The sequence below is a fragment of the Rhinopithecus roxellana genome, chromosome 2, assembly GCF_007565055.1.
Source record: "Rhinopithecus roxellana isolate Shanxi Qingling chromosome 2, ASM756505v1, whole genome shotgun sequence".
NCBI lineage: Eukaryota > Metazoa > Chordata > Mammalia > Primates > Cercopithecidae > Rhinopithecus > Rhinopithecus roxellana.
In genome coordinates this window covers 27,762,609-27,789,618 of record NC_044550.1, presented here as the reverse complement: position 1 = coordinate 27,789,618, position 27,010 = coordinate 27,762,609, and the positions used below count along the sequence as shown (strand labels likewise).

Genomic DNA, 27,010 nt, shown 5'->3' with positions numbered 1-27,010 from the left:
CCCACTCTTTCCTCCCCTCTTTGTGTAGTAGTAACCCTCTTTTTTTGTCCTCCAGTAAACATAAAAACTCATGTTGTTCTTGAAAATGAATTACTAATTATAGTAATCAAATGACCTTTCCCACTTTAATATCTTAGCAACAAGATATGTGTATTTTGGCTTTGGAAAAAATGCTTCATATATGGGTCACTAATATGAGCATAGTTTGAATGCTTAGACAGCTCCTATTTTTTTTTAAGGACAGTACTTTTGGGTGAGAGGATATAAGTATAATAATATCAGAAAATCTCTTGAAAAATAACTTTATTTACTCCGAAATAAGTTCTTGAATGTGAAACAATGTGGGTGGAATATTATTTCATAATTAAAGCCATTTAATAAGTCCAAAGAGCCCTTCAATAATTCTTCAGAAAAAAGTAAGCATGACAAGCAAAAACAAATTCAGATGAAATATGTATTTTCATGAGAAATATCACTGGCTACTCCAGAACAGAAAAGGTTTCACTGTAATCAACTGCTGTAGAGAACATGCTGTTCCCCTGAATTATAGTGTTGTATTGATATCATGACTAATTTCTACTAAAGAAAAAGTAGCTACATCACGTGAAGAGAATAACATGTTTTTGAGGTCCTGTATGGCTTCTATCCTGACATTAAATTTGCAAAGTATAGAGACTCTACTCAGAGTTCTCCCTTCTGCTTAATCTAAAACATCACTTATCTTCCTTTATGCTCTTACTCTGATGTAGCACATACCGTTTTCTGAAATAATATTGTCTATTCTTTGTATTATCTATTTAATTAGCTAAATTGTAAGCCCAATATTTTGCCTGCTTGTTTTCTGTATCTCCTGTGCTTAAAATAGTGCATGATACATTAAAACCCTTAAATAATACTAACATTGGTTATGTGAATGAACAAACAGGGCAGAAGACAGGAAAGGTGGCTGAATTAATAATCTGTCAATTTGTCTGGCTAATTTCTAAGAATCTATTCAATAATTAGACATCTCAATGGTCATTTGTAGAGGACCTATACTTTTGTGCTACAGATAATTCAAGTGCCTCTTTCCCAAACAATCGTGACACCAGTTACAAAATGTTGCTTTTTCAAAGTCTGTGATCATCTAACCAATGAAAAGATAGTAGTTGATAATTAAATGCAGATAATTTTCTTAGGCCAGGTCTTCTCCCCAAGGGGAAATCAGGGGACACTCCCTGGAATGGTTTTCCCCATTCCATATGATACTAGCTGTGGGTCTGTTGTATATGGCTGGTTTTGTGTTTTATTATGAATGGATTTTGGATATTATCAAATACTTTATCTTCATCTATGAATACGATCATGTGGTTTTTCTTCCTTTAGCTAGTTGATGTAATGAACTTCATCAGTTGATTTTTGAATGTTGAACCTACCTTGTATATCTGTAATAAATCCCATTTGATTATGTTGAATAATTATTTTTATACATGTTGGGATTTGGTTTGTTATTTTCTTGAAAATTTTGTATTTATATTCATGACAGATATTGGTCTATAGTTTTATTTTCTTAAAACCATTCAGTCTGGTTTCAGTGTTAGGGTAATGCTGTCCTAATAAATTGTGTTGGTAAGTATTCCTTCTGCTTCTGTCTTCTGGAAGCAATTATAAAGAATCGGTATAATATATTCCTTAAATTTATAATTCACTAGAGAACCCGTCTGAGCTGGAGCTTCTTTTTTACTGATGAACAGACATACTCTAATAAATTGGAAGTTCTGGCAAAAAGACTATACGTATTAAATTTATTCCAAAGCCCATATTTTCTTGCATCTTATATTTATTCCTCTATATTATGCCAAGTAATATCTGAAACTTCAGTTTCTTCACTATTTTGTCATTGTTGAATCAGGGTTTGAGTCAACCATTAAAGCAAATAAGCTCTAGGGCACTACTCTCCACTAACACTTATGTAATGAAATACATGTTTTATACCTGAAAACCCTGCAAAACAAACACAGAACAAAAGATTAACAGCCGTTGGGCAATTATAATAGTATCAGAAGCTTGCAGCCTTTAGAAGATTATAATAGTATCCGAGGCTTGCAACATAATATTAACTATGTTCCAGATAAAAAATCAAAATTACCCAACATTAAAAAAATAAACCATGCACATAGGAAAACAAGACAAATGCTTGACAAGTTTGGCTCCAGGCCAAAATCCTAAAAGGCTCCTGGGTCTGATCTTTCAGGCCCAGATCCAGGCAATTACAAAATCTTCACCTAGACAGTCTCATGGGGGAAAACTGCTCTCCCATAAAAAACTTGGTGCACAATCAGTAGACTTCAGTCCCTGAAAAAGAGTTGCAGTCTAACTCAGGTGATTTCCATCAGAGGCCTCTCCCTCAGCAGTGAGATAATCCCCACTTTTATGCTGATAGACCTAACCCTTACTCAATACCATTCTGTGGGGAAAAATGAAAAACTGGACTCTGGGAGGCCGAGGCAGGTGAATCATGAGGTCAGGAGTTCGAGACCATGCTGACCAACATGGTGAAACCCCATCTCTACTAAAAATAGGTGGCGTGCGCCTGTTAACCCAGCTACTCAGGAGGCTGAGGCAGGAGAATTGCTTGAACCGCAGAGGCGGAGCTTGCAGTGAGCCAAGATCTCGCCACTGCACTCCAGTCTGGGTGACAGATTGAAAATCCATCTCAAAAAAAGGAAAGAAATCTGGAGGTCCCAGTGCTTTTTCCTGTTTAGCCTCTTGCTTTTGCTATATCAATGAGTGACTAAAAGCTTCACTGTTACTTTCATTTTGGCTGTTGCTTTAACTGACCACCTAAATACCTGGGAGCTCAGTTCTCTGCAGCTCAGCTCCTGACAATTCTCAAAGGAAAATGAAATAAACAAATGTCAAACCTTCACAGACAAAGACTTCAAAGTGCCTATTGTAACCAATCAACATGAGATAAATACAATATATATAATAATATATTACATATAATATAAATATAATATATATTATATATAATATATAATCCAAAACAATACATTCACTAGATAGTCTCAATAACAGAATGGAGATAGCAGAGAAAAACATCAGTACACTTGAAAATAGATGAATATAAATTATCCACTCTCAAGAAGAGACAGAAAAAGTTGGAAAAACAAAAAAAGAATAAAGGCCGGGCGCGGTGGCTCAAGCCTGTAATCCCAGCACTTTGGGAGGCCGAGACGGGCGGATCACGAGGTCAGGAGATCGAGACCATCCTGGCTAACACGGTGAAACCCCGTCTCTACTAAAAAGACAAAAAACTAGCCGGGCGAGGTGGCGGCGCCTGTAGTCCCAGCTACTCGGGAGGCTGAGGCAGGAGAATGGCGTGAACCCGGGAGGCGGAGCTTGCAGTGAGCTGAGATCTGGCCACTGCACTCCAGTCTGGGTGACAGAGCGAGACTCCGTCTCAAAAAAAAAAAAAAAAAAAAAAAGAATAGAAATATATTATCAGAACTAAATTATTGGACAATATCAAAAAATTTAATATTTGAGGAAGTAATGGATTAAAATTTCTTAAATTTGGAAAAATAGATAAAATATATACTCAGGAAGCTCAGAAAACCTCAAACAGAATAAACTCAAGTAGAACTACACCCGGATACGCCACAAACAAACTACTAAGAAGTCAAAGATTAAAAATAATAAAAGCGGTAAGAAAAACAAATGGCACAATATATAAACAAGAACAATTATTAGAATAACTGCAGTTTTCTATCAGAAACAATGAAGTAATTCACCAGTTGAAAGAACAGAACCAGCAACCAAAAATTCTTTGCCTTTTAGCTATGATGTGGATATTTTCTCAAATATGAAATCTTGGATAATTTCTCAACAGCTGACTTGCTCTGAAAGAAATACTAACCCAAGTTATTTAGGCCAATGGGGAATAATCAGAGAGAATTTGGAACTCCAAGAACAAACAGCAACAGAAATGGCAAATATCTAGGTAAATACGAAATATTATATATTTGTTCTTATGCTTTTATTTTTTTAAATATATATTATTGTTAAAAGCAAAAATTATAAAATTGTCTTGGGGAATTATCAGTATATGTAGATATCATGCATATGACAACTGTAATATTACGTGGAGAGGCTAAAGGGACTTACACAGTTTTAAAGTTTATATATTTTATTTGCAGGGATAAATAAAAATTTTAGGTAGACAGTGGAAGGTTAAATATAATGATCACAAAAAATACAAGGATATGGTCTGAATCCAGTAGATCAATTAAAATGGATACTAGAAATGTTTAAATAATCTAAATATGGTACGGAAGTGGAGCAGAGAAACAAAAAAAAAATGAGGAGAAAAATGACTAACAAAGTGGTAGACCTACATCAAATTGTGTCAACAATCACATTAAATGGAAAGGAGTTCTACAGTTTCTTAGCTGTAAAGTTATGAAACTTTATAAGTAAATACAAGTTATGCATATATATTTACAATATGACTTAGAAATCCTACTCCTCAGTGTTTAACTGAGATAAATAAAAACTATCTTCATAAAACCTGTATGCAACTGTTCTTAGCAGTTTTATTCATATTAATTTCTAAAAACTGGAAGCAATTCAAATATCTTTCAACTGGTGATTTTTTTTTTTTTTTTTTTTTTTTTTTTTTTTGAGACGGAGTCTCGCTCTGTCGCCCGGTCTGGAGTGCAGTGGCCAGATCTCAGCTCACTGCAAGCTCCGCCTCCCGGGTTTACGCCATTCTCCTGCCTCAGCCTCCGGAGTAGCTGGGACTACAGGCGCTCTGATAATTCATAGAATAGGATTCTACAGAGAATAAAAAGAAATAAATATTTACAGATGCAAAAGCATAGTTGATTATGCTAAGTGAAAGAAGTCAGACTAAAAAGGCCCATTATTCCATGATTTCACTTATATGGCATTTCAGAAAAGGCAGAATCATACAATTGATGGGTGGTTGCCGTGGGCCAGAGGTGAGAGGATGGACTGACTGCCAAAGGGGATTATGAGGGATTTGGGGGGTGAATGTTCAAACTGATCTATGCTTTTATTGTGGGGTGGTTACATGATTCTATGCATTAGTTGTAGTTCAATGACCTATACAGCAAAAGTAAATTTTACTATATGTAAAAATAGTAATTTAAGAGCACAAATTTAAAAATAAAACAGTGCCTTGGAGAAATATTCAACAAATATGAGCTATAAATGGGCACTATTATTCACATAATAATAATGTTAGTACATTTAAATATAGAATGACAGGTAAATTCAACCATTTCTATAAATTTACCTCCATCTACAATTATCTTCTTTGCTCTTTGTCTGTACTTCCAAACTCCACTCCCACATATGTTTTCTTAAATTTTGCTTATATAAAAGAGAAAAGTCTTCAAATACTTTTGTGAGGTCAACCTTCTACTTTTGCTGTTTACTTTAATTTGCCCATCAGAATATAGAGGTCCTGATTCTAGTTGTATGTATAGAAGCAATGAGCAGTGGTGGAAAGAAAGGTTAGAAAGAATGACTTCTGGAAGGAGAATTAGCTTTCCCTCACAAGTAGTTCACTAACATTAAGTAACTGCACAAACTGCACCTAATGCAAGAAATCATTCCTGAATAATAACCAGCTGTTCAGGTGGCAGTCCCCTCTGGGGATCGGGAGATGAGTTACCAGGAGTCTCATTTTAATTCTTAGCTTCTCTCTATATATTCTTAAATATCCTCAATTTTGTTTTTAAATCTTGTGAAATTGAAAATCCTAGTAACACTACAACTTGGCAAGCAACCAATTGAGACTTTGCATGTGGATTTTACTTACCTTAACTTTACGGTTTCATGAATTAAGAAACTCTTTCATCAGAGTTATAGAAAGTTCCTGTGATTCAGTCTGCATCTTGAGAGTAAATTGTAGACGTTTTGGTTTATCATTCTCTTTTTTTCTGGTTCTCTGTAATTATTCGAGATATCTAATCTGTCTCCAATTCTTATTTCCTCATCTTCTTCAAACAAACAGTTGTGGTTTTTTATTGTTTTAAATGAAGGATTTTTTATTAGTTTTAATCAATGGCCACTTGATTTTCAGTCTTGAATTGTGCCCTTCAATTCTAGGTGACCGTAAGTTACTATTTAATTAGTTGTTTTACTACTGTGTGCCACATGCTTCCAAATTCTATTCTTTAATACTTTCTGAATTTTCACTGTTCTCAGCCCTAACTGAACCAGATAGTCAATAACATATTATTACTTTTTAAAAATCTTCTGCCTACAGTCAGCAAGCACTCTGATATCTAAACCTCTACTAGTCAGCTTTGGTTTAAAAAAAATGCAAGTTTGAAGAAAGAAAAATAAGCATTCAGTGAATTTAGGGTAAATCGGGAGAGGTACTTTACAGTATTTCCCAGAATTCAGAAAGAATTTGGTAAATAGGTGCTAAACCTTTTGCACCTAAGATGAACAAAATATAAGCAAAGGTACTGGATAAATGAACAAAGAAGATATTTACATATGAATATGGCCAAAACTGTAACATTGATCAACATCAAAGGAGTATTTCAGTCTTCATTTTGTGACTTTTCTATAATTAACTTCCTCATTAGTAAAAGGACAAAACTATACAGTTTTGAATCTTTTTACTGAATAATGCTTTCTAAGCACTCTTTCACCTGTTTTTATTCTATATCTTCTTTTATTTAAGGAACTTTTATTTAAGGAACACTCTAAAAGTGAATATTTGTGGGTGAGCAAGGAGTGGGAAGAGTCCTAAGGGGGACTTTCAAATTTTCACCGTTGCTTTAATGCCTGATTATGAAATAGACAAATACCATTTCACTAGTTTATTTCCCATAAGCTAATTATTACAACATAAGTTCAATTGTAATAAAAGCAAACATGGAAACTGGAAGCATACAAACAATCTAATGTAAAGTCACTTTTGTCTACAGGGTTTAGGATACTTTGTAAGATGACTATTCCTCGGAGCTGGTAGTTACAAGTGGTATAGTAGCTAAGAGTGTAGATCCTAGAAGATTATTGTTTGAATCCAAATAGTAGTTCTGCCACTAACTAGTTGGATGACCGCCAGCTATCACTTAACCTCACTGTGCTTCAGTTTCTTCATCCATGAAATGAAGGTGGGAATAATCATTATTTCATCAATTTATCTGAGGACACAAATGACTTATAGACAAAGAATATAGAACAGTGCCTGGAACAGAGTAAGGGGCAAAATTTTATTATGAAATAGAACTGAAATGTGTTTTGGCATGTGGAGAATGGAGAAAGGGCTGAAAGGTAGGTCAGTGTGAAAAACAAGAGTCGTTGTTGTTTTTTCTGGGGTAAGGTGCAAAAAGCTAATAATAAAGAGCCCAGAGCAAACAAAATGCAGAGAAGATACTGAAAATCACAATGAATGTATTGGGTGTTCAATGGAAATGCAGTGAACGTTCTTAAGTCTAGGAATTGCATGCTGTTTGTTGTGATTTTCATAAGGCCTTTAACAGCATCTCTTAAATGTATGGTAATTACAAAATAAATGATTTTCCAGTCCCATTTAAGCATAACATGAATTGCTTCTTACTTGTAAATATATAAAAATATCTAAAATATAGGATACCTTACAATTCAAACTGGAATCACAGAGGAGCAAATTAGAAATTTTTTATTAATATTAAAATCTCTAGAGAAGTAAGGAATTCAATTTTCAGACAATACAAAATGCAAAGATGCCTAATATCAAAATATACATATTACACCAAAAATGCTTACAATATCTAAAGTCCAAAATTCACAGGATGAAATCATTGCAAGGGACATGGAAGATGTAGTCTCTGAGATGGCTAGTACTAGCCTTTGGGAGATCCCAAATGTAGAGGTAGGAGGGTATCACAAGTTATTTGAAACATGTATAGAGAAACATATTAGAAAATAATATAATCTTTTAACAAAAGGTCTTTTAAGAGTCACTGGTTAAACCTAAAACAGTTTATTTCTTGAATGTCATTTAAAAATTAATAATTGAATGTTTTTCCATATCCTGAAGGAGAACTAAGTCTACATTAACCATAGTCAATAGGAACATCTATTATTTATTAGGTATATTGGATGTTTCTATCACTTGGCAGCCTTTGGGCACATTTCTAATGGAAAGAAGGATACTATAGAGTTTCAAACAGTCCTCATTTGCAGATTTAAGTATAGAAATGGAAAGGTTAGGTTGTCCTGCAAATACGACATTTGTATTTATATATTCATCTAATACCACTTAAAATGGAACTTGCAAAATAGATTTATTTCTGTGTTATTCTTTTTATATAGCCACATTTTACAATAATATGAGCTCAGAAAATTCAACGACCAATTATATCCTGAATGTTACTCACCTGGGAAAGCTGAAAGTTATAGACCTGCAGGGTAAATGTCAAGTGAATGTGGTTGGACTATGGCCATATCTGATTAGCAAAGCTGTTTTCAGCATAGTCAATTGCCAGGCATATGTAATTTGCCCTGTATTCCTGAAACACAATGGAAGAAAATATGGTACTCTGCAATCCCTAGACAATTAAGGCAGCAGGGATGGGGATTAAATTCTAATTAATAAACATTTATTGAATATCTAAAATCATAAAATAAATGGGATAAATGATGTTGAAACTTTTTATGGGATATTCTTCACAGCTCCTTCAGCTATTAAAATACTTGAATTTTATATATATATAGATTACATTTCTGATCAGATACTTGAAATACAAATTATCATAGATTACAAATTGTTTATTCATGTATGTCTTAACTCTTAACTAGATATTTTAAATGGTTGCCAGTGAGGTTATCTGTTACTAGGATATTCTATGTTTCCCTTGGTCTTGTGCAATGTAATGTACAGAGTAGGTGCTGAAAGAATTCCTTTTTTGTTTCGTTTTGTTTTGTTTTAGAATATCTTTATTTTCTTACCTTTCATTGGTGAAATTTAGTCCCTCAGGGCTATTACAGGCCATGTCTGAGCAAAAGCTTAGGAAAGTATAAATTTAATTTATAAAATAAAAGTTTAAACACCTACATTTGAAAATTTAACATTTGTTGTATATAATGATACTAGCAATCTGCAGACTTAATAAAAATGATTATATGATATACTCCTACAACAAAATAATCTTATAAGCATATAAACTCGGTGCTTGAAAATTAAGGGTGTAAATTAAGAAATACTTCTATAATGATCTAAGCATTAAAACAACAACTGAGTATATAAATGATTAGCAATTTACTTTGAGTCCTAAATAGATTAGGACTCACACTAAAGCAAGTTAACTTACCAAATTTTTCTTTTATCAGGGAGCAAACACATTTAAAAAGTATTATCAACAGATAAATATGTTTATTTTTTACATAATAATGTTTTCTAATTTTTAGAATGAGAATATTTTAATATATAATTGTAGATGTCTTTTACATTTAATTGAAAATAAGAAACCAAATATCTTCAAGTAACTATCACAGCATATTGTACAAAGTGTTTCTTTTTTTTATTATTATACTTTAAGTTCTAGGGTACATGTGCACAGCGTGCGGGTTTGTTACATATGTATACATGTGCCATGTTGGTGTGCTGCACCCATTAACTTGTCATTTACATTAGGTATATCTCCTAATGCTATCCCTCCTCCTTCCCCCAACCCCACGACAGGCCCCGGTGTGTGATATTCCCCACCCCGTGTCCAAGTGTTCTCATTGTTCAATGCCCACCTATGAATGAGAACATGTCGTGTTTGGTTTTGCTCAGAATGATGGTTTCCAGCTTCATCCATGTCCTTTCAAAGGACATGAACTCATCCTTTTTTATGGCTGCGTAGTACTCCATGCTGTTTATGTGCCACATTTTCTTAATCCAGTCTATCACTGATGGACATTTGAGTTGGTTCCAAGTCTTTGCTATCATGAATAGTGCCGCAATAACCATACGTGTGCATGTGTCTTTATCCAATGAGATTTCTAATCCTTTGGGTATATACCCAGTAATGGGATGGCTGGGTCAAATGGTATTTCTAGTTCTAGATACTTGAGGAATCGCCACACTGTCTTATGCAATGGTTGAACTAGTATACAGTCCCACCAACAGTGTAAAAGTGTTCCTACTTCTCCACATCCTCTCCAGCACCTGTTTCCTGACTTTTTAATGATCGCCATTTTAACTGGTGTGAGATGGTATCCCATTGTGGTTTTCATTTGCATTTCTCTGATGGCCAGGGATGATGAGCATTTTTTCATGTGTCTGTTGGCTGCATAAATGTCTTATTTTGAGAAGTGTCTGTTCATATCCTTTGCCCACTTTTTGATGGCGTTGTTTGATTTTTTCTTGTAAATTTGTTTAAGTTCTTCGTAGATTCTGGATACTAGCCCTTTGTCAGATGGATACATTGCAAAAATTTTCTCCCGTTCTGTAGGTTGCCCGCTCACTCTGACGGTAGTTTCTTTTGCTGTTCAGACGCTCTTCAGTTTAATTAGATCCCATTTGTCAATTTTGGCTTTTGTTGCCATTGCTTTTGGCGTTTTAGACATGAAGTCCTTGCCCATGCCTATGTCCTGAATCATACTGCCTAGGTTTTCATCTAGGGTTTTTATGGTTTTAGGTCTGACATTTAAGTCCTTAATCCATCTCGAATTAATTTTTGTATAAGGTGTAAGGAACAGATCCAGTTTTATATATTAAATTGAAAATTAAAAAGTAAATATCTTCAAGTGACTATCACAGCATATGTTACAGAGTGTTTCTAAGCTTTAATTTAGTTGTGATAAATATTTATCCAGTTACAGTGGAAAAATATGATATAGTATTTTTAACTCAAAAGTTTAGCCTCTAGCCTTCCTTTATATATTTTTTGCTTTATGAAAAAACAATGAAACCATCAATATTGATTATAACACAGGCAATAATGAATGAACAAAATATAATCATAAATACAACCAGGCAGAATTAAAACACCCTTATGATAAAGAGACATGAGGTAAGAACTTCAGGTTTGTGTGTATATTTGCTTTCAAATAAAGAACACAGTTGGGCGCAGTGGCTCACGCCTGTAATCCCAGCACTTTGGAAGGCTGGCCAAGGTGGATCACCCGAGATCAGGAGTTCCAGACCAGCCTGGCCAACATGGCGAAACCCTGTCTCTACTAAAAATTAGCCGGGCATGGTAGTGCGTGCCTGTAATCCCAGCTACTAGAGGGGATGAGGCAGGTGGCAGGAGGCAGAGGTTGCAGTAAGCCAAGATTGTGCCACTGCACTCCAGCCTAGGCAACAGAGCAAGACTCCATCGAAAAAAAAAAAAAAAAAAAAAACAGAACCGTGTGAGAAATAGAAGGTGGAAGTGAAAAATGCTCATGGTATCTTTTCCTATTCTGTCATTTCAAACTAATGGATTAGGTGGTGTACTTCTAATTCTTGTTTGTGAGTATGAAACTGAACTGGCACAATCGACAAAAACTAGAAACTAATGAAAAATGGCACAATAAAAACTAGAAACTTTGCTGAATTCAGAAAAAGAGAGCAGTTTTTGGATATATTGGAAGGATCTATATTCGTAGGTTTTTCAAAAGAACCAAAGTGAGACCTATAAATAAGCTTGTTGTTGAAAAGGGTTGCTGCTAATTGGGCTAAGGAAGCATGATAGGCTAGAACTAAGTGGCAAAACATTGACTGTTACAATGCTGATAATGGGAAATGCTAACTCTAGGAGCCAAGATCTACCTATTTATATGATGTATTGCAGACTGATCTTTAAGGCAGTTTCTTTGAGGATATCTTAGAAGTATAAGCGATTACTGTAACCCTGCTGAACATACCGCACGGAGGGCAATTCTAGTTTCTTATCTAAAATTAGGCTAAACTGTGAACTCTGAGCAGTAATCTAACCCTGACATTAAACTCTGTATTGAATGTCACACAGTTTTATAGCTCTTCAAAAATCTAGTTAATTTGTATTCTGATACTTATCGCATGGGGAAAAAATAGGATAATGTACAAAATATATTTATCATCCTGATCATAATCTGCTTTTATACTGAATTGTCACTATTTTTACAGAATGTAAATCATCCGGAAATGGTATTTCTTAGGTTTTTTACAAAACTTAAGAATTTTTTTTTTTCCTTAAAAGGAAGAGAAGAATAAATGCAATCCTAGTGACAATGAGAGAACTTTACTTTTCAGTGTCCACTGGCAGACGATCTCCTGCCTCGAAGTCATGGTTAGGTCAATGAATAAAATGCACAGATTTCAACAGAAAGTGCATCCTATAATATAAAATCATGCTTTAACTCTACAATAATTTCTGCAATTTTATTCTATTTCAGAAAAAGTAAACTTCGTTTGAGTAGTCTTTTATTTACCCCAAATGTAATATATTTATGAAATAAAATATATCCAAAAATTTCCAGTCTTTTCTAGACAGTCTATCCTTTAAATATTTTCAGGTAATAAAGACCATACCATTGACTATGTCAGCAGTATTTTTTTTGTGTGTGATTACAGAGCCATTTTCCCAACAGTAAAATAGGGTGGTTAATCCTAATGCTTAATATAAGGCATTTGCTTAAAATATTTATCTAATAAATAACAGTTCACAAAATGTACACAAAAAAAGAAAATAATAACATTTACAGAAGAGATACTAAGCTAAATATATCGAATCTGATCAGGAAATGAGTCAGGAAAATTTTAATTCAACCATAGCAAATCTGTTTATGACTTTTTTCAGGAGTCAGACTGAACTATTTTCTAGTATATGTGCTGGAAAGTAGTTTTTTTTGTTTTTTTTTTTTTTTCAAGTGTGAGAACCTTGGCAAAATTAATTTACAAATACAGGGACATGGATGGAGCTGGAGTCCATCATCCTCAGCAAACTAACACAGGAACAGAAAACCAAATACTGCATGTTCTCACTTATAAGTGGAAGCTAAATGATGAGAACACATCCACACACAGAGGGGAATGACAGACACTTGGGCCTATCAGAGAGTGGAAGGTGGGAGGATGATGAGGATCAGGAAAAATGACTAACGGGGCACTAAGCTTAATACACGGGTAAGCAAATAATCTGTACAACAAACCCCATGACACAAGTTTACCTGTGTAACAAACCTTGACTTGTACCCCTGAACTTAAATAAAAGTTTAAAAAAAAGAGAACTATACTGCTCTGTCTCAAAAAAACATACACACAGGAAAATGAATTTTAAAATCAGTCAAGAGGACTAAGAATAACAGATAAAGAATAAGAACATTTTTCTCATAATTTTAAAATTTAAAAAGATTTTAAAATGTATAAAGGTATTTTAAACATTATCCTGCTTTTTCTTCTATCATTAGGCCTAGTATTATCATAAGTAAGTCATTTATAAAAGATGAGATCGGTCCAATTTTAATTTTTTTAATTTAAGTTTTATATTTTTCAAACTTTTATTTTAGAAAAAGAAAGAAAAATAATCAGAGAAATCTATCATATTTTTAATTAACTTTGTCCTGGCTACTAGGATATTTCTGCATATATCTATATTAAGACATTTATGATTCCATTTTTAAAATTAAAATTAATGAAATGTGGATCTCTTCTTTTTTCTCTATAGGGGTAAATGGTGCATCTATCATATTTATTAAATTTGATTTAACTCCTATACAACAAAAAAATTTTTAGAATTTCCTTAAATTTGCTGTGTCCTGGGTGATGTGTAAGAGAGATTTTCTAGAGTAAGACTCTCTTAATTTTATCACTTTACCAGCAAAAAAATTAATTTGTATCTCAATAAATGTTCAATTATTTATTTATAAGTTATGTACTTGTATTATTATGCTAATATGACATACATATTACATCTAAATAATAATGAAAAAACAGAGTAAAACAAAAATAATATAAAAGCTATACTATTTTTTTCATATCAAGATTGAAATCCTCTTGAGTACACACAAACAGCAATGTTTGAGAGTGAATAGGTCATACATATTCATGTATTTAAGGATGCCTTAAATCACTGTATCATCATTTGATCCTTTATATGAAATTGAACATACCACTTTATTTAGAAATCAAATTTCAAAATATGAACTTCATTTTTGTTTTGCTTCAAATATGATCACTTTTCTACATGTACTCTTATATATTGCTCTGTCTCAAAACTAGTAGTAATATTTTAAATAGTATCATTTCAGTGGTCAGAGTAGCCTAACAAAACTAAAATAGATCTTAATTTTATTTTAAGGATCATATTTTTTAAACAGATATACATAATTGAATTATTTGTAACACAAAGTCTTTTTAACAGCTAAATTTCAAGACTCACATCTTTATTCATTTATGATGAAAATCGTTTTAATGCTATTTTTATATTCACATTAAACTCTCTACAGGATTGCATTTTTTGAAACTTGGGATAAGCATCTTTTCAGTGTTTTACTAAGAATGGAATCCCTAATTCTTAAAAAAGAAATATGAAAGTAAAGAAAAAGCAGAGTGAATAAAAACATAAATATTCCCAAGTTCACATTCCCCATTCACTCACTTTATCTTAAATAAATTGTATTCTATATTACATATATATAATTGCATATGCTATGTTATATATGCATATACATCTCTCTATATCTATGTATATCTATATCTATATCTATCAAAGTACTTTGATGTATTGGCCAGAAATCCAGGCCATTTGGGCTGACAACACTTTCCTGGTAAACTTGTCTATGTTATTTTTTATTGTTGTTTTTTGTTTAGTTAAGAATACAGAAAACTAAAATTCTCAAATTAGGATTTTTATGTATCTCTACATAACACCTTCTACCTTTGAATCTCAAGGCATATTATTAGCATTAATTAGCAGTGCCTGAGGATAACGTGTGAGATACAAGTTGAATGATACCAACACATTGGACAGATGAGTAAACTAGGCTTTAGTGTATAACAGTTAAACATCTATATGAATCCTAATTCATAGGAAGTGATGGGTTTCTGATTTTTAAAGCTATAAATTCTAGACGAAAAAATAGAGAGAAATTAAAAGTTTCAAGAAAATTTGACGAGTAAATATTCTGAAATTGACCTAATTATTAATCTCAATGTATGCTTAGAATTTAAATAATGATAAAAATCAATTATTTTTCACCCTTCCCCCAATGACTATGTCCTCTGTTGTTTCCTGTTATTGACTTGTAATAATGAATACAACACAAGATATGTATTTAGCTGTTACATATAGCATGTCAGTCTGCATGGCCCATAGCATTACTGAGTGGCAGTCCTGTATTTGGAGCATCTTTGGAATAGAATAAATGTTCAAACCGGCTGATTGGAAGTGAGAAAATAATGCGGTGGCAACAATAAATGTTTTCTTTAATTATAATTCTGAATTTATTGAGAACATGTCTCTTGAAATATTTAAATGTATGTGTGTATCACATGTAAAAGCAAATAGGAAAAGTGAATGACTGTAAGGTTGCTGTCATCACTTCCAATGGCAAAACTGCAATTCCTTTTCAACCAACATAATATTTTTCTTTTATTCCAATTTTATGAAGTATACACTTTGGAAATTCATTGTAACTGGAGTTTTTCTACATGACAGTAGTTTTAAAGTGCACTTTTGCGATCTCTTTTCCATTGTTATACTTGAGGAAGCATGTGAAAGAGTAATTGCATTTTATACTAACGTTATCTATTAACAATTTCCTCCTCTCACGGTCCTTAGCAATCCTTATTCTCGCCATTACCTCTGCTTCAGCTGTTTTTTCTTAGCCCCCATCTTGCTATTAAAAATACTATTAAACTTTTGGATTGCAGCTTTTACTGTTTTCTCTGACCTCTTAAGCCCCCAGAAATCTCTTTTTCCTTAGAACTTCTGCATCTTTTATTTCTTCTTCAGAAAAAAGACAAAAAAAAAAAAAGAAAAGAAAAAGAAAAAGAAAAAAAGTGGCAAAATGCCTTGGATTCTTGTTTTAAACTTTTCATTTTTTAAAAATACATTTCCTTTTTAAGTAGAATTCAAGCTCTTTTAAAGTAAAAGTTGTGTTATATATTTGCTCATATGTATGTGAACAAATACTTGGGCAGTGTGTGTACATAAAGTGTACTGGATTGATAATCTGCTAACATTATTTAGTTTCAGCTATTATTAGCTTTTGACAAATAATTTTACATCTCTGATCTACAGTTTCCTTGTCTATAATAAGGGAATATGTTCTCCAATGCTTGTTTAGAGAATCAGAGGGTTAAATAACAGGATAATGAGTTGGAACAGTACCTAAGTACTTGGGAAACCTTCAATAATTATTAATTGAACCAAAGTTCACATACTACATTACATTGAGGACATGATAAACAGTCTATATGTGTATGGAAAATACATACATGACAGGACTTTATATATCACATATATATGTTTTTAAGCTAGCCTTGTATGTATCTTATTTGATGTTCAAACTTTATTAGAAAGATGGCTATATTCTTCATTCTGAAAGTACAGATGTGAATTTTGTGTGATTTCCTCACACACTTCTGTAGACTCTAACTTGATTCTAGATCTTTTCATTTTTAACTCATTTTTTTTTAACGTACATGTTGAGTTAGAGTATAGATGTGTTTATTATTTAACTATACAGAGTTTCCTCTTCAAAAAGAAAAAGGAAAACTTTCCAGGAATATAGAGTAGATTTTTTCACATTTGCCCACTGTGAACAAATAGCATGGTTTATAGTTCTTTTATTCTGCAGTCCCCTACCCAATATTTGGTCCTGAGTTGGTGATCAATAAATACTTGAATACTGTTAGTTAGTTTAAAGGGAAAAGGAGAAGAAATATATGTTTTGTTGTTTTCTTCTTTACATATACTAACAGAGAAAGAAGAGTATTAGCAAGTGAAATCTTATTTAGATGCCAAACTCCCTAATTGAAATGGAAGCTTTGACCACCCCTCCATAAATCACCTAGATTCAGCCTTTTTGCTTGTGATTAAAACAAACAAACAAAAAATGGAACTCTATGTTTGCCTAGTCAAAATGTGAACAATTTGTATGGCACAATGTGAATATTAAGTGAAAAATAGGATATTGTCATTTTATTAAGAAGTATGACAATATGTTCATGGGTTCTACTTTTCATTTATCTCACTTAGTCACAAAAGTGAGATGTCAACCCCCAAAAGCATAAGGATGAATGATACGGCACTTGTTATTCCTGTTATGATATGAATGCAAAGGAAAAGGTAATGAAAAGCCTTCTAGTCCTGGGGTAAAGAACAGCCTTCTGGTCCTGAATGTGGCATTGGTTTCCCATGTGTGGTAACAAGCATATTAAACCTTTTTTGTTTCTCTCACCATTCTGACAGGAATACTGCATAAAAATATGTCTGCTCCCTTTAATCTTCAATAATATTTTGTATTAATATACAAAATATTCATAGTCTACACAGAACTAGGTTGAACAAGAAAGTATAAAGACTAATGTGTTTTTATAGTAGCGTAAGAATTAATTTTACATATTGTAAATAATCATAGGAATTAAAGAGAATCAGATTATAAAGAAGAAAATTTATGAGATTAAATTATACTTTTTTTCTGATTTAATTTAAAGACAGTTTATGAGTACAAAAACGTAATAAGACATGACATTTTTAAAATTATATATGTAGGTGCAAAGACAAAAAATATTTCAAATGAGTTAAAACCAATCAAGTCCATAAAAATTATGCATTTAATCATACCTGAGTTATCAAGAGTAGTTTGGCTTCCTTGTCAGTGTGTATATGCACATTCCAGCCCTATACTGGAGAAGGAGTCAGAGCACTCTTCCAGATAATGGACCTTCAATGAATGATACAATATCCTCCATGATACTTGCCTCTTTCAGTCTAAGCATTCCCACAGCATTGCATAGTCATTTATGTGCCATGCTTTCTAGACATGGCACCTTTGCTTTGCTTCGTCAGAATTCCCTAGCTTATCAGTGCTATACTTAAAATGATTATCCAGAATTGAATATGGTAATATAAATGTTCTAGCCTGGTCCAAAATGCATGGAAATGATCACCATTCTTGACCTCTATATCACAATATCAGATACTATTACTACCTAATATTCACTCATCATTTGAAATTGCTCAGAACTCTGAGTTTACTAACAGTACCCTTCACATATAACTCACTGCTGAAAGGTAAATCCTGATATGTCCAAGCCAATTACAATGGTCCCATCCAGTGGTATGCTTATAAATGTTTAACAATCATCTCTACAGATTAAAAGATAGATACAAAGACAGAGATAGAAAGATTAAAAATAAACTGGTTCGTAGGACTCTTATTTGTTTGCTGCTGATTGTTTTGGTGTAAAGTCTCCCATCGTGGAGCTATTAACATGCTGCCGCTGAATATGGAGTTAGAAATTGTTGCCCACAATTTGTTTTCATGAACTGTTTCAAGCCATGAACAAGCTGGTCCCATCTCTCATGACAGAACTAATTTCATGCAGAAACTGAGTTTTGATTTAAACATGTGTCCAACTCTGCTAATAAACTTTGAAGAGAAATTCTTCTTAACCACCTTACATCCCTACTCACCTTCCCAGAAATATCTTGATTTAAACTGTTTAATGTATATCCATCCTGACCAATATAAAGATAAATGATAGATAGATGAATATGTTTGTATTTACGACATGCATACTCACAACTGTGTGAGCTTCCATAACTGACATCTATTCATATTCAAGTGAGAACTGCTCATATTTTCCTATGAAGATCATTTTTAAATTAATAATATATCTTGAATATTGAAGATTTTTCTATAACTGACAATCTAATGTTAAAATAATCTTATGTTTAAAATTTTGCTTGACTTTGAGTGTTGTATTTTTATTGCCCAAAAGGCTTCACTTATCTCTATTTTTAAAAAAATAAAGTGTGCATATTTGATCTCTCTTTTCTATTGGGTTCCTGGTTTTTCTGCTAAGTTATAAGCACTTTTGTTATACAAGATACATAAGCCCTCCAATATATACAACAAATGCTTTTGGGCATTTGTTTCTATTCATCTATTTTTTTTAAAGAAGAGATTACAATAGTTAAATGCTGCTATTCATTTCTTCTCAGATGTCTAGCCAGTGTGAAAGATCTTCAAATGTGAGGGGTTTTTTTCTTGATTAAAATAATAAAAATAGTCACTTGCACATATCCCCTAAGGATTTTTATAAACACTTATATTTGCAGGTTTGTTAAAATAACGCAAAAAGTAGAAACCATTCTCACACTGTGGTCTCTCCTCAGAAGGATGGAAGAGGAAGAAGCTGAGATATGGGATGAGGCACAAGCCCAAGGTGGGATCTGGATATCTCCTGAGTTTTTACTTGCTTTATTCAATCTGGAGTCATTCTTTTCATCTAACAGGTACCTCATATTGACTGTAACAAATTGTTTGTGATAAAATGTTATTTTTCATTTAAGGGTATGGCACCAAGGGGCAAATAGAATTGTAAAGAGGAGGCTGGAAACTTTGAAAATAAATTTCCCCTTTTTCATAGTTTTTGCATAAAAGCAATCCTGAATTGTAATTTTAGATTGACACTCCCTCATAATAACTGTTTTCTCCATGGGAAGGTGATCTCAAAAACATATTTTTCGTGTCTATTTAAAGACGTGATCATTGCTGCCTCTCCCACTTAGTCAGCACACACCATTTATTCTTAGTATTACAGCTTGGGAGAGAGCCTAAAACCCACTCAACTAACCTCAGGCTGACTTTGTGCTTTTACTCCAAATTAAACCACCATATCTACTGATTGCACAAAGGCATAATCAGCTACGGCTGTTGCGTCTCCAATAACAATGTCATGGTTATAATAAAATTCCTACCTTCCTTTGCCTTCAGCTGTTCCCATTGTTTGCATTTACAGGTTCTTTTTCAGTTGTTCACACAAAGTGCTGTTTTGGCATAACGCCATTTATCAGATTGGCATATTAACTCCTTGAATTCCCTCTCAAATTTTCTCCTTATACATTCACTTAAAAACAAGGAAGAGAAAAGGAATTTCTGTGACTCTCTGAATATTTTTCTATACCTACTCTTGGCTTGGAGTAAAAGTGTTCTTGATGAAGAATTGGCATAAAAATAAAAAACTATTTACATTTTTAAAAATACCTGTAACTTTTGCCTTCCTTTAGTACAGTGTACTTTTACATTTCCTCCTAGCTTCATACAAGCTTGAGTCCTTCTTCTATGGGCTGAGTTAATATGATAACATAATTTACACTAGAATGCTTTTAATACAGGTAAATGCATGTTTTTATTGTCTTTAAGTATAATGATAAAATGGTTAAAGCAGTTAGATTATCCTGAGTCAACTCCCATTTGCGTTTATAATAAACTCTAAATTCTTCATTAAATGTCCTTTTGCCCACCTCAGCTTATCTATGTGCTCTATCTTCATTTTAAATAAAATAGCCTCAAATATGTCTTTTTTGATTGATCCTGTGAGCCAGGGTCTCACTCTTTTGCCCCAGCCATAGTGTAGCAATGCAAACACAGTTCACTGCAGCCTTGATTTCCTGGGCTGAAGAAATATTCCTGCCTTAGCCTCTCCAGTAGCTGGGACCAGAGGCACACACCACCATGCCTGGCTACTTTTTTTTTTGTTTTTCATAGAGATGAGGTCTTGCCATTTTTCCCAGGCTGGTGTCAAACTCTTGGCCTAACAATGTTCCTGCCTCGGCCTTTCAAAGTGTTGGGGTTACAAGCATTAGCCACCATGCTCAGCCAATGTTTTCTATTTTTTCTGAGTTCTAATACACTCTGAATCAGTACTATTGGCACAGTCAACACAACATAATGCTTTTTGAGCACCTACTCTTGTCAGAAACACCTCTAGTCACTGGATTGCAGATGTATATAGAGCACAGAGCTTCCCCTCACAGTATTTGGTGCTCCTGTATGCTGCTTCTTCCTTCCTTCTTCTTCCTTCTTCCTTCTTTCTTTCTCCTCCTCCTCCTCTTCCTCCTCCTCCTCCTCCTCTTTCTTCTTCTTCTTCTTTTTCTTCTTCTTTTCTTCTTTCTTTTGACTTTGCTTGTACAATGTTAAAGCTTAACTTTTTCTGTAGAAATATCTATCTCTGCTGAAGAGCCCCTATGACTTCTCATTCTTCTTACATGTTAAGAAAGGTGACTAAAAAGCACCAAGGAGATTGGGGTCCTAAAGGCAGAGACAGTGTCTATTCTGCTTAATTTTCTAACACATAGCACAGTGCTTAATGTAGAGCTAAACATTCAATAAGTGATAGTAAATAAGAATTAACATAGATTTGCCTGGATACTACAAATGCACACTACCCCAGGCATATAAAAGAACAACAGTTTTCACAAGTAAAGTTTCAGTAAGTGAACAATAGAAAAAAAGTGATCAAGCCAACATATAGATTTGTGGGGATGAGACTGGAAATGTTGTGAAGAGAATGAGCAAAACAAGAGTGAAGTTTGTAGTCAAAGAGATCAAACCAAAAATGAGGAAGATAGTGTATCAAAATAAACTGGCTAATCTATGTTTTGAGTTTTCTCCAAAACTGAAAAAAAAAAAAAATGCTGTTCATGCTCGTTAATACAATAATAGATCCTATGAGAATTAAACTCATGGGGATCATAAATGTGAGGCTAATTATTCTGACACTTATTTTTTTCATATATCATTCTTACTCCCAAGGTCGTGTTTACTCAAGAAACATCAAATTAAATTAAAAATATATTTGAAGAGATCAATTACATTGTAGTATTTAGATTTATAATTTCCTTCAGAGTTGAAGGGTATTTTTGTATAAAAAAGTAAATTTTTGTTTCTCTAGCTCATTACTTTCTCTTTATCATTGCACAATCCAAACACTAGAAAAATAAAACCTGAGATGGCATGCTAGGTAGAGTGAGAAGTAACTAGAGAAAAGCTGAAAGTGGTGGAAAGTGAAGGCTGTTTTCCATCTAGGCCAGGAAAAAATGTTGCACTCTACTTATGGTTTTTTTTTGGCGGGGGGGGCGGGGAGGGTACGGTGTCTCGCTCTGTCGCCCAGGCAGTGGGCGGCACTGGAGTGCAGTGGCGCGATCTAGGCTCACTGCAAGCTCCGCCTCCCGGGTTCACGCCATTCTCCTGCCTCAGCCTCCCGAGTAGCTGGGACTACAGGTGCCCACCACCACTCCCGGCTATTTTTTTTTTTTTTTTTGTATTTTTAGTAGAGACGGGGTTTCACCATGTTAGCCAGGATGGTCTGGATCTCCTGACCTCGTGATCCGCCCGCCGCGACCTCCCAAAGTGCTGGGATTACAGGTGTGAGCCACCGTGCCTGGCCTCTACTTATGGGTTATTTAATTGTTTTTCTGCCCTACGCTACAGAACACATAGTTTTGGTTTACTTATAAATATATTCACTTAATATGAGAGCCAAATGTATACAAAAATTTTAACTTCAAGTTATATCTTGAAGTTATAGTGAATATCTTCCTGAAATTTTCTTTCTGCCTTCAGCTTTGAAAAGTGATTATTATTCGAGTCTCCAGTGGGTCTGCTGACAGCCATGGCATCAATTTCCACGGAGGAAATGGAAGCCTGCAGATATGTGTGCATGTACTAAGCTATCTGGAATAGGGTTTCTCTGAGGAAAATCTTTGCATTATTTTCAAATCTAATGCCAGAGAGAAAAAAAAGAGTGCAAATATTTTGTGTGGTATATAGTATAGGCATAACTAACTAAAAATAACAACCTAAATTTCTTTATATTTTCTTATGTTTAGTAAAGCTAGCATCATTTTAGATATTGATAGTTTGTTTTTATCTTAAAGGAGCCCATAATTAAGAGTTCTGAAAAATATTAAGAGAATATTAATTTCTTAAAATGTATGCATATATAAAGAATAAAACTATATATTGTCATGCTAAACACAAATGATTTGAATGGATTCTGATGCTTTAATTCCAGATACAAAGACATAAATCAAACATGTCCTACATAAAATGAGTTTCATTTAATTTCTTGAAATTACCTAGCTGATAAGTTAGACAAAATATTTAACCACTTTGCCTCTCACATAAGTCTACCAATAGAAAAAGTATAGCACTTGGGCATATAATCTCAAAGATTTCTTCCAGCAATACAGCTCTGATGTGTACACCCTTTAAGCTTCATTAACTACCTCTTTGTCAGTGTTCCAACATGTCAATGTGCTGTAATGTAGAAGAGGTCATCGACTACAGTGGTTAAGAAGGCAGAAAGACTCAGCCCTGCCATTTCTAAATCTATTATAGAACTGGACCACTACATAAAATGTATATATAATTTTCTAATTTGGGAAACATGGAATACTGCAATACCTAATTCCTTATAAGAATAAGTTAAAGAATGCATGCAAATTATTTAGCAGAATGGATGTCATTTATTTGGTGTGTGATAGGTATTGATTATGTAGCTACTGTGGAAATTATGGGGTTTCTTTAGAAGGCTGCAGGTCAAAGAAGTGTGTCAGAAGATATTAATGGTTTGGATCTCAAAATCCCATTCATGATTTATACATGCCTAATTATAAAAAGAATCATTCATCTTATATCAACTGTAGGTCAGAAAGGCTTATAAATTTACAGACCAATAGATTTGACTACACACACAAATATAAACATACAAAAAGCACACATTTATACCATACACAACTCCCATGAGAAAGAAATGAAAGAGAAAAAAGTCAAGACCAATAGACTAACGAAGTATGGAAAAAAGATGTAAAATGTCTTTTGGAGAAAGACTGAAAATATCAGTAACAAATAGAAGCAAGCATCTAGTAGAACCATCTCAAAAACTAAATAGTTCCAAGTAAAAGTGTTTACCTTATAAATATATTAAATATTCAAATTAAGACAATACCTATATGCTAATTGTACATTTCAAATTGGGATAAACTTAATAAACTTATATGTGCTACTTAGCACAGGTATGAGGAAGAAAAATGACTATCCAGGGACTGAAATAGGATGTGTTGCTAATCATAATAAAGCTATGGTAGCTACAGACAAGTTACAAGTAATGCATGAAAGAGTACATCAGAAACGTAGCTGGATTTGGTGCCTGGGATATTAGTTTAACAACTTCAGAGATAAGTTTTGACAATTTGCATGTCAAATTTCACCCTCAACTCTCTAGAAAGAGACCCTCTCTAGAAAGAGAACTGATTTTATTAGATACATGATAGATATAGATAGATAGATAGATAGATAGATAGATAGATAGATAGATAGATAGATAGTAGATACTTAGATACATAGACAGAAATATCTCTGAGTATCCCATTAGGCATATCTGGGCAATTTCTCAATAGGCATCAAATATTTGAAAACTTATGCAGCATTTTTAACTTCAAAATTCTACTAAGAACGTATCACATAGTTATTATTGCTTTCATAACATCTACTATTTATTTTAGCAGTTTTATATTTCAGTCACTGGTATTATATTAACTCATCCAAGTCTCACTCGCAACAATTTCATGAGGCAACAAATATCTTTATCTACATTTCGGTTAAGGAATTGGAGGTACAGAGATATTAGATCACACAGTACAGGTCATTCAGCTTGCAAGAGGCTGAATCATATTTCGAGTTCATGCAGTCAGTTTCCACAGCCTGCATTTTATCCCCTACATTGTTGGTTGTTATATCCAAGGATAACCTGTTTCATTATTATGTCTTTGAAATCATCATAGGCAAATAGAATATTGCCCTTGAAGGCAGAGTTATAAAGTATTATTTCATGATATGGGAAGTTATATATGGATGGAAATTATGTACATTCAAAGAACAAATTTACTAAACATTATACCACTATGACTCCAATCCTGGAAGAGTGGTGGGGAAACAAAGAGATTGAGAATAAATATATCCCAAACAATGATATTCACTTCTGTTTGGTGGACTATTGGTAGCTTTTATTTATTATCTCTTTGCTTATATTTTAATTTATATTTTATAATGAACATCTTCCTTATTCTTATAAAGTAAAAATGTGTTTGTTTGTTGTTTGTTTTAATGCTGGACCATTCTGAAAGCCTCTTGAGGATCTGAGGGAATTAGTCTTATCTTAAAATTTCATTTATTTTTGATAGAGCTTTTCTAGTCAATAAGAAGTGGTCTCTTGGTTGTTGCCATAGGTTGGTAGGTAAGAAGTAAACCTATTGTTTTAGGTGTGAATCACATGACCAAGATAATTATTATTTTTACCTCATACTTGGTTTTTAATTCTGTATTGTTTTTAAAGTGTGATATGTACCTTTTTTAAAAAAGTCACTTATATTGCACCTACTATAAATTGCTCAATGTTACTTTATAATATATATGTTTCCTCAGAATTCCAATAATCCAAAATTCAACAATTTCACTGAAACTATTTAAAAACCTGGACACATTCAATGTTTATTTCATCCATATTTCAAACATTCAATATTTAATTCTACTTTGATGGTCTTCGATTTTAATTTTTTTTAATTTTCTCCCAGTAGATCAGTTTTCTGAATGTGTTTTTCATGCCAAACGGTGAATAAAAATTCTTTCATTTAAATATAAAAGACCTTAAATAAACATATTTGTTTCACCTGTAATAACTGTTTAAACCCTAGGAAAGAAAAGCTGATATTAGAGAAATTCTAATTATAACTACAAACTCTTTATTATGTATTCATTGAAAAGCAAGATTTCTATAAAGCTCCTTAAAGCAAACCAAGTCAATGTTCAATGTAACAGAGAATGAAATGGATTTTCACAGCATCAGCTATTGTTTCTTTCAATGTCTCATTTGACTCAGATTGCTGACAGAGAAAAAAGTACCAGGGCTCCGATACATATTGAAAAATATGGAGAACTGGTTCAGAAACAGAAGAGGTACATGTCCAGTGAAAGCACGGTCAAAAGGCTTTACTGCTTTATATATGACTGAAAACAGGCAGCTCTCTGCTAAAATGAGCAGTTTATCCCATTCTACTGTTGAACTGTCTACAATCCTGTCCATAATTATATTGTTTGAAGTAAATTCTAGTCATCATTAATTATTTGCTTTTTTTCTTTTTCAGGTTTTCCTATGTGAGAAACATGAATTCCAGTGCAGGTGCTAAGGTGCAGATTCTTAAGTGACACAGCCAAAAACTCTTAGTAGGTCTGAGCGGATGGTCAAAGACAACACTTCTAAGAGTGGTTCAGAGAGCACAGGATTTTAAACCACAAAAACCTAAATCCACTTAATAGGAATATGATGTCGATAGAGCTTTTTAATCTTTTTAAGTCTCAGATTTAACATTTTTTAAGTGGATATAAAGACAGTACTTATCTCATCTGGTAGTTATAAAGATTAACTAAAGAATTCATGTTAAGCACCTAACAAGTTTCTGTCACATAGTGTAATTGCTCAAAAAGGTATCATCTTTATCCTTATTATTTTATCTTTATTCATGAGTAAAGCACTTCTATATAGTAAAATATTTTTCAATCATTTAAAAAAAGTTTTGAGTATATTGTGACTTGAATTATTTTAAGTTGAAGATTAAGTTCTGATCTGGTAATGATGAATAAAGATCAGACTTTATGTTATTTTTCTCTATGTAATTTCCATTTAACTTTGAAATTCTAGTTTCTAAACCTGCAATAAATTTTAGTTTTGAAATGTAATAAAGTTTTATACAAGGACAACACTGCTCTGAATCTCTTCTATTTTAATGTGCATTTTAATTTAGTAGGATAAACAAATAAATAAATCTAGGAAAACATGATTGTATGAAAGATAATCCTGAGGAAAATAAAAATGTATCAAGCAAATACCAATACAAGAGTTATCAGAAAGACAATAAAAACATGCATTTAAAACACCAAGCATATAAAACAGCACTGCATTGAATATAGTGGATATTATAAATTTTATTATAAATCAAAGACTAACTTTGTAACTTTGTCTAGTAAAATTATA

At 33.1% G+C, this 27,010-nt stretch overlaps 1 long non-coding RNA gene across 1 annotated transcript in view; it reads left to right on the top strand.

Moving 5' to 3' along the window:
• LOC115892405 overlaps positions 1-26,652 on the top strand; it is a 29,479-nt gene extending 2,827 nt beyond the window's left edge. The window contains exons 2-3 of the long non-coding RNA XR_004052303.1: positions 19,311-19,430; positions 26,124-26,652. This is a non-coding gene — a long non-coding RNA (uncharacterized LOC115892405). The remainder of the gene's footprint in view (positions 1-19,310; positions 19,431-26,123) is intronic.
• Positions 26,653-27,010: the final 358 nt, after the last annotated feature.